Here is a 14583-nt window from a genome sequence, read left to right as displayed (position 1 = left end):
CAGAAAACTCCAAATAGCCAAAACAATGTTGAGAAAGAAAAGCAAAACAATGGACTTCATGCTTCCTGATTTCAAAACATTACAGGGCTACGGCAATGAAAATGACAGGGTACCAGCATAAAGACCAGTGGAAGTTACATCCTAGAAATAAACCCTTGCCAAATGGCCAGAGGCTCTTTGATAGGGGTACCACTGCTGCACAATGAAGAAAGGACCGTCACTCTGAGAAGTAGTGTTATAACCAGGCAAGGTGGTGCTCACCTGCAATACCAGCACTTTAGAAAGAGAGGCAGGAGCAAGGTCAAGCCCAGCCTGAGCAACTTAGTAAGTTAGCAAGACCCTGTCTCAACATTTAGGATAATAACAGCAACAATAATAATAATACGTGTAGCTCAATGTGGAGGTTCTGGATTCAATCCCCAGTCCTGGAAGAAAGGAAGGAAGGAAGGAAGGAAGGAAGGAAGGAAGGAAGGAAGGGAGGGAGGGAGGGAGGAAGAAGGAAGGGGGAATGAAAGGGAGGAAAAGGGAAGGGAAGGATTAAAAAAGTGTTATGAAAACTAAATGTCCAAAAAGAATATGCAAAAGAATAAGTTAGATCATGAACCGTGCAAAAAATTACACCTTGTACAAAACTTAACTCAAATGCACTAAAGAGCTAAATGTAAAACTATATGACTCCTGAATAAAAAATAGGGAGAAAGCTTCACAACTTCAGATTTGGCAATTATTTCTCAGATATAACACCAAAATTAAAGTCAAAAACAGAAAGAATAGACAAACAGAACTACATCAAATTTAAACATTCTCAGTAAAAGAATCAATAAAGTTAACACACAACTTGGAGGATGGAGAAAATATTTGCAAATCATGTCTGTTCAAGGGTTAATAACCAGAATATATAAAAAACACTACTCAATAACAATAACAACAAATTTTTAATTGGGGAGAGGACTTGAATGGACATTGCTCCAAGGAAGATATATAAATGACCAATAAGGGCCAGGAATATAGCTCAGTGGCCCTGCACCTGCCTGGCAAGTGCAAGATCCTGAGTTTGATTCCCAGTACCAAAAATTTTTTTAAAATTAAAATTAAAATAAATGGCTAATAAGCATATGAAAAGGTATTCAACATCACTTAGCATCAGAGAAATGCAAGTCTAAGCCACAATGAGATACACACCATTAGAACTGCCACTACTCACTGATAGAAAATAAATGTCAGTGAGGATGTGAGAAAATCCAAACTCTTGTGCACTATTAAGTGGGAATGTAAAATAGTGGAGTTCAAGTAGAAATTCTTCAAAAAATTTAAAACAGAATTATCAAATAATCCAGCAATCTCATTTATGGGCATATATCCAAAAGAATTGAGAATAGAATCCCAAATAGATATTTGTTCACCTGTGCTCAGTGCAGAATTATTCACATTAACCAAGAGGTAAAACAACATAAATGCCCATCAGCAGATGAATAAAGAAAATGCATGGGGGGCTGGGAGTTTAGCTCAGTGGCACAGTCCCTGCCTGGCAAGCACAAGGTCGTGAGTTCGATTCCCGGTACCAGGAAAAAACCAAAAAAAAAGAAAATGCATGGTATACATACAATAAAATAACATTTATCCTTAAAACATACTCTGTCATATACCACAATGCAAATGACCCTTGAGGATAATACCCTATTAGGTCAGTTACAAAAAATAAGTATTGTATGATTCCCCTTGTATGCGGTATCATAGATAGTCAAACTTAGAAACAGAAAGAATGGTGATTGTCAGCCATGAAGGGAAAGGAGTTGTTCTTCAATAGATATAACAACTATTTTACAAGATCAAGATGTTCTAGAAATCTATGGCACAAGATATATGCAGTGAACTTGCCTGTGCTATACACTTAAAAGTGGTTACATTAGCCAGTTTTGCATGGCTGTGACAAAATACCTGAGAAAGTCAACTTAAAGAAGGAAAGGTTTATGTCGGTTCACAGTTTCAGAGGTTCCAGTCCATAGTAAGCTGGGTTCATTACTTTTAGGTTTGTGGTGAGGCAGAAGCACGGTGGAAGGGAATGGTAGTTAAAAGCTGCTCGCCTTAAGGCAGCCAGGAAGGAGGGCAGAAAAGAGCCTGTGTTAGTGGGCTTCCTCCTGTTTTTGTCCCATCCAGGCCCCCATCCCGTCTGATGGAACCTCAGACAATTAGGGCTGGTCTTCCTCCTCAATTTGCTGTCCCACATGCCAATCATCTCTGGAAACCATGGACCATTTCCTAGGTGTTCAACAATCCAATCAAATTGACAGTCACAGTGGTGAAGATAGTCAACTTCATGTTATGTTTTTTAGCATTGTCATATAAGTAAATAAAAAGAAGTAAAAACAAGAAAGATCACCTGCAATTTTCTAAAAGCATGGGTAAAAAGAACTCACCCTTAAAATTTGGCCACTGCTTTAACGTTACTGATATAAGTGGGGCGATCTTTTTGTGATGTGTTACACAGTTCAAGAGTTAAAAATGGAAAAGCAGTTCTGATAGCACTGCATTTGTCCTTGCTTCTAAATAGTATTTGGAAAAGAAGAGAAATAATATGGTAGCAAAGTAATAAGGCTTGGAGAAGGAGGTTCAAGTTCTGTGAAAGTGAAAAAGAATCTGAAGGGAACCTTGAGACCTGAGGTGAAAGTTACTTCCCCGAGAGCACCACCCTCAGAACAGAGAAATGGGCTCCGCTCAAGCCCTGAGCTCTGCAGTCACGAGCTCTGCTTCCCTCCCACCAGGGCCGCACCTCTGGTGGGAGGTTCTCTGCATGCATGTCTGTGGTGACGCAACAGTTCCCTTTCCCCCTCACAACTCATAAAGCCAAAGGTAAGGATGACCGCACATTCTAGTCTTGCCACTAGGGATGGATGTCTGGCTGGTCAGGATGTGGGACCACTTGGCAAATGGCAAGTAAGTGTAGGACAGCAAAGCCCCTCCCTGAGCCTGCTGCCTGAGGACAGGGGCAGAACAGGCACAAAGAAAACCTGAAGCTGGGCCCCATGGGTTTGCGCTGAGGGCAAGACCCGCTCGAGGAGAGCAGGACACAAGTGTACACCTGGGTCCAGCCTTCCAGACATTGGTGGGATCGGGACAGATAAAAGCATAACCAAGAGAATGGATTCCAAGGAAAGTCAACCAAAGTATCCCTGCAAGGAAACAAACCTTGCATGGGACTCAGATTCTGAGAATTTAAAGGCAGGGTCTCACCAGCCAAAATAGAAGCTCAATAGAGCTTTCTCTTGGAAATGTGTCAGTAATGAGCGGAATTCATACTAATGATTGTCAGGAAGCCGGTCATCCTTACAGCAGACTTCTTCCTGCAATGAAGTGACAGCAGAGTGGGGATAGTGGCAACACTGCCAAAGCCCAGCTCAGTCTCGGAGGATGTGGACACGGATACACACCACACAGAGGCGCCATCCCCATGTTCGGTGCTTTGGCTCCGCAGATGCCTAAGCTCAAGGGAATTCCCAGCCCCTCACAGGCAGTGTGGACCTGGATCTCTTCCCTCCTCTGAGCCCTGCATGCACTAGAAACCCTTGGAGCCCAGGCCACGCCCTGGGAGTCTTCCAGACCTTCCCATCAAGCTTTGCCTCCCTGTCCACACTGAGACCCATTCCTGGGGTTTTGCCCAAACAAGCAAAAGCAAACACAGTGTCTGTGCTTCATGTGCCTCCTGGATTCCTGACAATGAGCGCTATAGAATGGTTTCACTGTGTGTGTGACATTGCTGATTCTTACTCATAATACTGATCCCGGGCTTTTGATCAGAGGTGAGCATCCTGCTACATCCTTCCCAGGGATGTAGCTTGTTCTTATCAAAACAACTGGTGATATTGTAACTAGACCAGTGTCTTAATATAGTGTCCAACAGACTCAAAGGGCCTCAGACGCTCCCTCAGTGATGTGCAAATTTCATCTGGGAATGTGGGTTTCCTGGATTTAGGACCCACGTTCCTAGAGACTCTAAAAGACCCAGCCTCCCACAGTTTAGACATCACTACTTCAACCAAATATTTTAATGCAAATTTCTGGGGGATCCAGTTCAAGTATTTCAAGTATTTAATCCATGCATAAGATGAATGATTTGAAGTGGTATTTTTGTTCAAGAATTAGAACACAAGAATATTATAGGGTCTTACCACAAAGCACTGGGCTATGTAACACACATGGGGAAAACCCAGGACATGAGGTGGGGTCTGTCTGGGCCCCACTGAGTCTAGGCTTGGGCGGAAGAGCTGTGGATGGCTCCAGGCAACAGGGACAGAGCTCAAGGACTCCTGCAGCAAGCAGCTTTTGCTGCTGGTTTTTTATCCATTCCTATACCTTGCACTGTGGACCTCTTCGAAATCGCTAATCCTGGCTTACAGCCATAGCGAAGTCCATGAACACTTCTGTTCGCAAACAGTTCCGTTCCTGAACAGAAGCTTTTGGTAAAATTTCGTTTCTGTTCTCGAACTCTGCATCGGGTGATGAACACAACCACCGCCATCTTCCCCAGAATCATGGGGTGAATTAAGGTCATGAACCATGCAGCGATTTGCACTGCATGTTATTAGATGTTAAGTAGGTCTCTATGCAGCAATTCCAAAATACTTCTTAGCCTTCAATACTGCTTAACAAAAATCTAAATGATAATGAGACAAAATCCATACAGCCTTTCAAAACCATCACCTACTTCAATCATTCTCTAGGAAAATTGGCTAGAGGTAACTTGTAAAGATGCTCATTTCCCCGATATCAGTCTTTAGAGAAGGAGCTCCCTACATGAAGGGCTTCCCACTGGGACACAAAACAAAGAAATGAGCACACAGTTCGTGGACGTCTCCTTCCAGAACTGGAAAGTATTGAGGCATCAAGGTACTGAGACAAGAAGGGGGTGGTGCCAGGAGGAGCTCCTGGGCCTTGGAGGAGCAGGTGGGGAGAGGATCCCCTGGGGGGTGCTGAGTCAGCTGGGCCCTGCTGATGATTAATCTGTCCATGTGTTTTGCTTGAGCTGAGTTTCCCGACGGGAAAAACGCCTTCAGTCCACACACTTCTCCTGCCCTTATGCGTAGGAGCCAGTCTGTGGCTCATGGTTCTCAGCTGAACTGTTGGCTATTTGTTAAATTTTTATTTGCAATTAAATCTCTGCTATTGTTTATCAGCTCCTGGAGTCACAGTTTTTAAAACCAAATTTCCTAGCACCCAATCGTGGAGAATGTTTTCATTGAGATTAATAAAAGATGTTAGACACCACCCCCAAAATGATCACCCACTTGCCCATAATAATAAGGGGGCCATGGCAGCCACTCCCCCTGGCAACCTGGGCTTCTGTCTCCAAGGTGGGACTTCACACCTTCCTCCCGATGACCCAATGACTGTTTCCTCTATTGTATATCGGAGTAACTAAAACCGGATGAGGCACAGTCATTCACCACCACCACAAAGATAAAACAAGAGAACCCAGTCCTAACCCAAGTCTGCATTTCCAAAGCCCACACAAAGAACCCGAGGAAACTAGCCAGGCTGGCGCAGATTTGGCCCAGACCTCGGGGGAATCCCCCTTTGTCTTGGAGGGGAAAATAGACTTCCTTGGCGGTGGCAAACGTCTGGCTCTGTTTTTCTAAATATGAAATTTATACAAAGGCTCTGCTGCTGGGGATCCTGGGGCTGGGTGGGGTGACGTGTCCTTTGTCACAGATTCTGTGTCCTCAAGGAAACAGACTCAGTAAGAAACCTTCACGACATTCTCACTCTGGTCTTTCTGCGTGGCCTCTCTAATTTCTTTGTGTTCACCCTGCATCACCCTAACCAGGACTCGAGGAGCCTTTTGCCATTTGATTGCCGCTCGCCTGAGACCTTACGAGGAACTTCTCACTGGAAAGGTTGCCTGCCACAGCCCATCCACTTGAAATCATACCCAGTCATGCCCCAACTTTCCCAAGCTATTTTGCAATTCTGTGAAGTTAGTTTTCATCAGATCTACTCAACAGCTTTTTAATTTTCCACGTCTGGAAGTCTTTCTTAAGAAAAAAACTCACACATGCACACAAGGAAATAATTTTAAAACAAAGACTTAAATGCATCCAGAGCTCCCATTCTGAAGCATTTTAGTCCAATTTCTCCAAGCCCTGCTTTTTTAAAACAAAGTTGTCCTGCTATCAAGGTCTTAGACTTCCGTTAACTCTCAACTGCCCTATGTTTGTTGGTGGTGGTGTTTTGTTTTGGGTTGTGTTGTTGCTTTCTGAGACATGCTCTCACTATGTAGCTCAAACTGGCCTTAAGCTCACTATGTAGTCCAAGCTGGCCTCATGGCAATCATCCTGCCTCAGCCTCCTGAGTACTAGGATTATAGGTGCATACCGCCATGCCTGGCTTCCAACTTTCTTGTTTAAAATGGGGGCTGCAGAAATAGTCAAAGACCACAGTGAGAGAGCCACACATATCCACTATGAAAAGAAAACTCAAGTTTCTGTACTTCTGGGGTGCTCGCCTCGCCTGCCTTTTGTATACATTCCTTTCTTGGCTGCAAGAATTAGAACCCCCTGATTCTCCTTTTTCCTTGGTCTTTCTCCTCATTCTTGCCTTGCTCCCAGGGGTGAAGCCAAGAGGATTTTTTATGTCTTCCAGGTAGCAAAGGAAGAAAATGGAACTTATATATTGCTGTTCAGCAGATCTTTTGGGAAATCCTCAAAAACAAATGACTTGGAAGAGCTGTGAGAAACCCCCCCCAAAATACACCAGAAATCTCCGATCATCCACTTCTGTTCTTCGGAAACTTTCTGAGGCCGTTAGAGAAGTGCTATCTTCACTGGAAGAGGACAATTTCCAGCCCCAGGATTTATGGGCCTCGTGAATGAGGGACTCAGAACCGCCACCCACACCGGATGACCAAGATTTATGAGCCCTTGCTAAAACCACGAGGCTTAGCAGATAAACATAGTAACCACAACAGCCCGGTGGTCAAAGGTCACAGAGCAACCCCGACTCAAGATAGCGCTATCTCTACAAAACCCAGCCTGTAAGACCATCTCAGTATGTGCTGGTCCAGAGCCAATCGGTCCCTCCCAGGTTTTAACCCCATCAGAGCCTGTCCTCTGTGCTGGAACTTGCCTACCTTCCTTTTTCCTCACATATTCTGGAATGTTATCTGTTAGACCTCAACCGTTGATGCACCTCCCGGGAGAGCAAACTTTGAACTCTTCTGACCATGCATGATGACACAACTTTACCATCACCTACAGGTGTCCCAGAAGCACTGCGTGACCAGGGATTCTTCCTGTAAAATCTAACAATCTCCCCTCAGCAGCCCAGGCATGATCATCATGCGATGCAGATAGGGAGGGGGACAGTGGACACCTATGATGAGTCTCCTCCACAGAGGAGAAAGCGCACACCAACCAGCCAGACACAGCCCAGCTCCGCAAGGTTGGTTTCCTTCCTCCTAGCCAGGCAGATTGAAGAACCTCCAGATCCACTGCTCAGGTATTTGTGCATTTGCATTGAAACCTATTCCTAGTGGCCAAGATAATAACCATAAAGCAGGAAGTTCCCATCTGCTGTGGCTCAACAAGCTAGATGCAAATGGGGGAAGCCCTGTACATTCTGAAATATGAGGCGGCCAGACAGCGCTTGGTCTCCATTTCCCTGCTAATTGTAACCAGTAGCCCAGACAGTCCCGTTCTAATGCTGGGGAAGGGAGCACTCAAACATAGTCCAGGGCTGCCCCGGACACTCGGCCAGGGAGCCCTGGACCCACGGAGGGGGAGGGCCCCGCCCCGCCCCACATCCCCTCTCTGCCTTTGTTGACCGGCAACCGTGGAGCTACTGTCCTCTCCGAATCCGTAGACTGCCACTGTGAGAAGAAAAAGGGTTACAATGTTCTCACATCAGAGGAAAAATTAAATTTGAGGTTCTTTCCTGATTCATAATCAAGCAAAGGAGAGAAAACAGTCTTTACATGGGAGGCTGTGCACAATTCCACTTCCTTACTTTCTCTATTCATAGCGGCCAGTTCCGCTCTCCCAATCTCACTTTTTTGTGTGTACCATACGGAAAATTGCTTTCTCTCTTCGTGTGCTTGTGCGTGCGTTGGGTTCCGTGTCTGTGTGTGTCTGTTCTTGGGATTGAGACAGGTTCCCGCTAAGCAGTTAAATTTCCCAGGCTGGGCTCAACCGCATGATCCTCTTGCCTCAGCCTCCCAGGGTGTGGGGACTATAGGCCAACTGCTTGCACAGGCAGCGGTACAGACCCACTACCTTCCACCTGTCTCCCAGGCTCTGACCGGATTTGCTGCACACCCCTGTCGCCTGTGTCCCCTGGGGGCCATCTGTGGTTTAGCTGAGCTGACTACAGCGCAAGATGCCGGCAAGGAGCTGGTGAATCAACTAATGGAGACTCCAGCAGTGAGAAGCCAGTTTCCTGGAATGGTTTCCCTGGAGACCTGAGTCATCACCAGCTGCTGTTCAATTTTTAATTTTGAAATTAAACCAGCCCTGAGTGCTCCTTCCAGGGCCCGAGTCCCTCTGTGCTGGCCCATGAAAATCTGCGGCACCAGGCACGGGCTGGGGCCCACAGAAACGGTTCCCGTGGAGAGATCCCCAGCCACGCCCACCCTTGGGTGCCTCTCTTCCCATCAGAGCCCCAAACTTCCAGAGCAGGGGGGCAGTGCCCTGCTGCGTGCGGCCCAATCCCAGCAAGACCAACAACCCACTTTTGGGAAAGGGCTTGGCAGAACTTTTCATATTTGTCTCATTTTTCTTCCTTCCTTTTCCTTTCCAGATTTTTTAAGCAATAGTTACTCCTCTGCTAAATCAGCTTTCAAGATGCTCTTGAAAAACTGGTGAGTGCAGAGCCCTTTCTCCACGTGAGACTCTAAGCCCTGCTCTTACAGGCTTGTCCCCCTGGTGCCTGGCCCAGGACAAAGTCAGGCAGGTGTGGAAAACCAAGAAATGCTGGTTTGCTTCCACTCTGAGCTCTGCAGCCTTGGGGCAGTCGCTTGCCTCTCAGAGGAGGAGAACGCGCATGGGGAAAGAAGCCAAGAAGACGGTCCTTTCTCAGTACCTCAGAATCGTGTATTTGCCAATCAGGTGAGCAGGACTGCACCTTAACCATGTCTGTCCCCTCTTCTGATCCTGGAGGCGTGTCCTGAATCACCATGGTTCTTTTAAGCCAAATAAATATGGAAAACACATAGACCAATTCAGCCGAGGGAACTTTATTCTGTGCTCAAATTCCGCACTTGTGGATCCTAATAGCAGTTAGGTCCACCTAAAATCATTAAGTCTATGAGTCAGTAATTTGTTTTATTTATTTTTTGTTTGTTTGTTTTATTGAGCCAGGATCTCACTGTGTAGCTCGAGCTGGCCTTGAACTCACTGTGTAACCCAAGCTGCCCTCGAACTCATGGTTATCCTCCTGCTTCAGCCTCCCAAGTGCTAGTATTACAGGTGTGGGCGACCACGCTCAGCAGTAATGTATTTTTATTAACAAATATTTAAAATGCGACATTCATGACTGTGTGTAAGTTTGCTTTCAAATATGTTAAAACCTCTTGTCTACTGGAGGGAAGTGGGAAAAGGTGGATGATGATAAAACTTTAGGAGTTACTGGTTCCACTAATTTTAAGTTTTCTTCCAGGTTTAAAATTCAAAACTTCTACCCAGACACAGCTCAGGGCATCAGTTTGCAAATGTTTTCCAAGCACGGGACTACTGGTTTAAACTTATAAAATTAGAAACGAATGAAAGGCTTCCTTCAGAATTTCTCATCTGCTTCAGGCTCTTGGGATGCAGTTGTCTTAGAGGACAGAAAGCATCCTTTAAAGACGTAATTTCTTGTAAGCACACTCACCCGAAAGCACAGAAGAAAAAATCCTAAATCTATGCCCACTTCAAATAGTGTGAGCAGCCACATTAACAATAATGATGCGTGGACACAGTCCGGAGGCAGGCGCTAAAGTTGTGCACAAGATCTGCTGAAATATGCAGGAAGGACTCCCTAGTACCCCACCCTTGGAAACCCCACCCACCACCTTGAGATCTTCCTGGCGCTCGGAGGGGTACACCGCCCTCTAGAGGAAAGAAACCAAACGACGTCTTCGCAGCTGGCTTTCCCTGAAGGAAAGCTAGCTGGAGATTCCATCCCCTTCCCAAAATAACCCTGGGAGGCCAGAATGTGCTGGAAATTACATTTCTGAAAATTAACATAATTCCCAAAGAAATCCCTCTTTGTGAAAATTCCCTCAGAATTTGAGAGGTCCTTCAGCGTGGTGTTGGGGTCAGCCGTGTCTTTTATTTAACAGTGGGGCTGTGTCATGGAGCTTTTGCAGTGGAAACCAAGAAACTTTATCTAGAAACCAGGGAGGGGAGAGGTGCTTTCTGGCCTAGTGTGCGGCTCTCCGAATTAGCGGGAACCTTTGAAACCTCCCTGCTTCAAAATTCCACTCACTTGAGGCTTTGCGCTCCTCGGCTGGGGCTTCTCGTAGGATTCCTAAGTGTGAGCTCGCTCTCAAGCCGCCAGTATTTCTGCAGCGGTGGTGTGTGTTTACGGGCTGCCGGCCTCGGCCAGGACACCGTGTAAAGCTTGCATCCAGAGGCCGCTGCAGAAAGGTCGCCTGGTACACAGCGTCCCTTTCAGACGGGACACCGCCTGCCATCCTCCGCGGGAGACACCAGAGTCTTAGCTCCTTGCACAAAGAAGTGATAACAACTGGTTTCAAATAAAAAGTTTTGCTAAAGTTCTTGGCATGCCTGCAAGGAAGTCTCAGGCGGCAGACGTCCTGGTGAGCTGGTGAATTTTAAACCCTGGTCAGGAATGTCACATAAAAGTGGGTGGTGACAGATGCCCGGTAAAGCCCTGCTTTATCCCTAATCTTGAGTCCCCTGAAGGCAGAAAGAGCACTGGGTGAAGTCCCAGGAGAGCGCTCTGCCCACTGCCAGCGGGAAGGAGGTCCCATTCAAGCAGCTTAGAACACTGGCCTCTGCAGACTCCACACCCAAGCTAAGGTCGGGATGCAAAAGCTCAGGGGAAACTCGCACCCTAGCAGACAGTGGAAGGACCAGACGGATTCCTCCCGCCTCCCCGTCAGGGATGTATTCAGGGCTGACTGACCGAGGCACAGAAGCCACTTACTACAAGTCGGTAGGATGTGGTGGAATAAAGCAAAATGTAAAGATTGTGATTCAGAAAGATGCTGGCTGGGTGTGACGGCGCAGGCCTGTAATCCTTGCACTCTAAGAGGCTGCGGCAGGAGGATCACAAATTCAAATCCAGCCTGGGAAACAGCAATTTAATAAGATCCTGTCTTAAAATACAAAGTAAGAAAAACAAAGGATGTAACTCAGTGCAAAGGCTCTGGGTTCAATCCCCAGTACCCTCCCGCAAAAAAAAGCCAGAAGGATGCTTATGTCACCTCAAAAACACTCGGACCCTGGGCTTAGCCATCTGCCCTATAGCCGCTCACCGCCAGGCCTTACCTGGGGTGGGGTGGGGAACACACATCCCTGCAGCGGACAGACTCTTCCAGGGGCTGACATCCCAGTCACCTCCTGCGAGGCACTGCAGCCACACCCTCCAATTCCCAGGTACAACAAAATCCAGAAAAGTCACCTGGCTACGAGCCCTGGTACCCCACACACCCCCTGAGCACCTCAAGTTTGCTTAACGGCCTCTTGCGACCATGAGGGAGGGAAAGAGAGAGAAATAAACTTCATGTGATTAAAAAAAAAACTCATCTAAACACAGATGTTCAGAACTGTAAGCATGATCACTAGAGCTTCCATTTCTATGAAAGAAATTCCCCCCTTGCCGGCGCAAGCCTTCGCCCTGGGTCAGTCCCACGCCAGAGCCAAGCGCCCCATGGACTTGAGGAGGCCTGGCAAGGACGCCCACCCGGGGCTTCGGCCACAGGGCTGGCACTGCCCCCACTTCTACTTCCGTCTGCCTCCCTTCTCTCCCCATTAGTCCGAAGACACTTAGGGTGTGGAAACCACCTTCTCTCTTGGTGTTAACAGAACGGGAGGAAGAAATTCCCTCCCAGGGGACAGATCAGGCGGCCCGTTCCAAATCCAGGTGCCGGCTCATCCGGGATCTTCCCTCTCTGCACACACATCAGCCCGTCTCTCCCAGGAGTGGTCCAGGATGCTGCTACCAGCTTGGGCTCTGGCTCTGTGACCCTGAGGGAATTCAGCCTCTCAGAGCCTCTGATTCCTCATCCTTAAAACCAGAGTGGCAACATCTGGGGCTTCCATTTGAGACCCTCTCCTAGATCTGTCACCAGCAGCAAAGACCTCAGAGGTCCCAGTAACCAGCCAGAGGGTCATCAATAGCATTTTGGCCAGGAGCAATGTAATTTTGATTTTAAAGCCATTTCTGTTGAGCTTTTTAGTCCCTAGGATGGGTCCTCCAGGAAGCAAGGACTGCCCGCCTATCCTCTGAGCAGCCCAAGGCTCTGAGACCCAAGGTTCCTACCGGGTCCGCTGGGGGTGGCATGGGTCTGCCCTGCCTTCCGGGGACAGGGGCCTGCTAGACCCGTGCCAGCTTGTTCTTGGGGTCCAGACCAGCATCACTTCCATACCTGGACTCACTGCAAAGCTTAGATTTTCCTTCAGTTTCTCCCAACACCCCCTGGGCCCTCCCAGACTGGGACCCAGCCTCAGGGTCACCAGTTTTCTAATGTAGTAGCTTGAAATCAAACCAGTCCTCAGAGAGGCTGGCAGCCATAGGGAACAGGTTCCATCCCCAGGGACAGAGGACCCGAGCCCCACCCTGGGTCTTCCCAGCTTGGCACCGCCTCACCCCGAGCCTGTCCTTATCCGCTTGGCGGGTGGCCACCTCGCCACACTCCCCCTCTGCCCGAACTGCTCCTTGCGCAACCCCTGAGGACGGAGCCTCCAAGAGCGACTTCAGATTCCTGAAAAGACGCAGCCCCGGTGGTCACAGCTGAGCCTGGGCACCAGAGTCACCCCAAACTCCTGAAGGCAACACAGGTGACCCACAACCTTCCCACGGCGGCCAGAGCAAGACCCTCTGGCTGTAGCCTAGCTACAGTCACCAAGCGCCGGCCCAGAGAAAATCACCCTCCAGGTAGCTCTATGATCCCGACCAGGCACTTCTGCTAACAAAACACATTCCAGGCGGCTTGGGTGGGAGGCAGGGGTAACTCCCAGTAAACCAGGAGCCTGAGCACTGCAGTCGGGAGCACGCAGGGCGCCGTGGACGCCTGCACGCCCGTGGCGGAAAACCCAAAATCTGCTATACTCTTGGGCAAACAATTTCCTTCAGTCCCGGCCACAAAGTGAGAAAGAACACTCAGCGGACTTCTCCAGAATCCTAAAACACGCACAGAGAACCAGCCAACAAATAGGGCGATCGAAAAAGCCACTAAAACCCACCTAAAGCAGTCACGTCTGGCTTCAAGTGTTTCCCTCCTGGCCGGGGGGAGGTGGGGAAGGGGCACTCACCCTGAGCAACTTGAAGGTGAGTGTCCCTGGCTTCTGGATTCAGTTCTGTTGGACCAGAAGCATGTTTTCCTTTTGCTGCGCCTCAGCTTCTCCCTGCAGCCTTGCCCACCGGGGCGGAGGGTCTGGACTCTGCAGGACAGAGCAAGCGGACAAACTCCTCCCGCAGCCTTGCCGAGACTGGAGCCTGGAGAACTGAGCAGCTTTGGTGAGGCTGAGCCCCAGCTGGCCGGGGTCCAGGGGTACAGTCAGGGCTTCCTCCAGCCCCTCCTCCGCCGCCGCCTCCTCCTCCTCCCCTCCTCCCCCAACTGTAAATGAAAACCAGACCCCGAGCTCTGTTGCTCCTGGCCTCTGCTGCAAGCTGATGTCACCCCCGAAGGCTGTCTTCACCCTACAAGCGTGTAGCTGGACTCCTGCGAACTCCAGCTCTTAAAAAAACTCCAGCGCTTCTACTCCACACCTTTTGGGCAGGGCCCCTGGCAGCAAAAAGAATGGATTTTGGAATTTCTTTGCAAGTATCCATGGTTTTCCCGCAGTGTTTTCAGACACCATCTGAACAGGCAAACAGGAAATGCAACCCCCTCCACCCTCACCACACCCTCCCATTTCTTCTTGAAGTTTCTGAATTCAGACCTCTCCTAATAATCTCCCCTTTCAAATATAAAAACCAGCAATTAAAATCGCCCCAGCTAACCAAAGCCCTGTTTGACAGTGAAAAGGCAAAAAAAAGGAAACCGCTTTTCTTTAAAATTCCATATATAATGGCTCTGATTATAAGGCTTGGTCTCATTCTGGGACACTCACTGGGGGAATAAAGATGGTTATCTGGCTCAGAGGGCCAAGAAAACTCTTTCTGATTGGTGTATGTTTGCTATACATAGTAGTTACATGCATCTGGGGAAACACATAATGTTATGGGCTCAAGATTCATCCATTTTTCTTCCGAATGACCTGCATTCATTCTTCTTTATGGCTGAATAATATTCTGCCACATTAGACCACATTTTCTTTAGCTGTTCATCTGTTGATGGGCATCTAGGGCGTTTCCAGCACTTAGCTATTGTGGACTGGGCTGCTATAAATATGGGTATGCATATGACACGGTGGTATGAGGTCT

At 48.1% G+C, this 14583-nt stretch overlaps 1 protein-coding gene across 5 annotated transcripts in view; it reads right to left on the bottom strand.

Moving 5' to 3' along the window:
* Col6a3 (collagen, type VI, alpha 3) overlaps positions 1-13720 on the bottom strand; it is an 81387-nt gene extending 67667 nt beyond the window's left edge. The window contains exon 1 of one of the 5 annotated variants that reach the window (XM_005411233.2): positions 13470-13720. The gene's annotated coding sequence lies outside the window, so the exon portion shown is untranslated. The remainder of the gene's footprint in view (positions 1-13469) is intronic. The other 4 variants (XM_005411235.2, XM_005411236.2, XM_005411237.2 and 1 more) reach the window with 4 other exon arrangements.
* Between the last annotated feature and the right edge of the window lie 863 nt (positions 13721-14583).

This window comes from Chinchilla lanigera, unplaced genomic scaffold (assembly GCF_000276665.1).
Source record: "Chinchilla lanigera isolate Chin_1 unplaced genomic scaffold, ChiLan1.0 scaffold00141, whole genome shotgun sequence".
Classification (NCBI taxonomy): domain Eukaryota; kingdom Metazoa; phylum Chordata; class Mammalia; order Rodentia; family Chinchillidae; genus Chinchilla; species Chinchilla lanigera.
The sequence above is the reverse complement of the archived record's forward strand: the minus strand, read 5'-3'. Positions and strand labels throughout refer to the sequence as shown.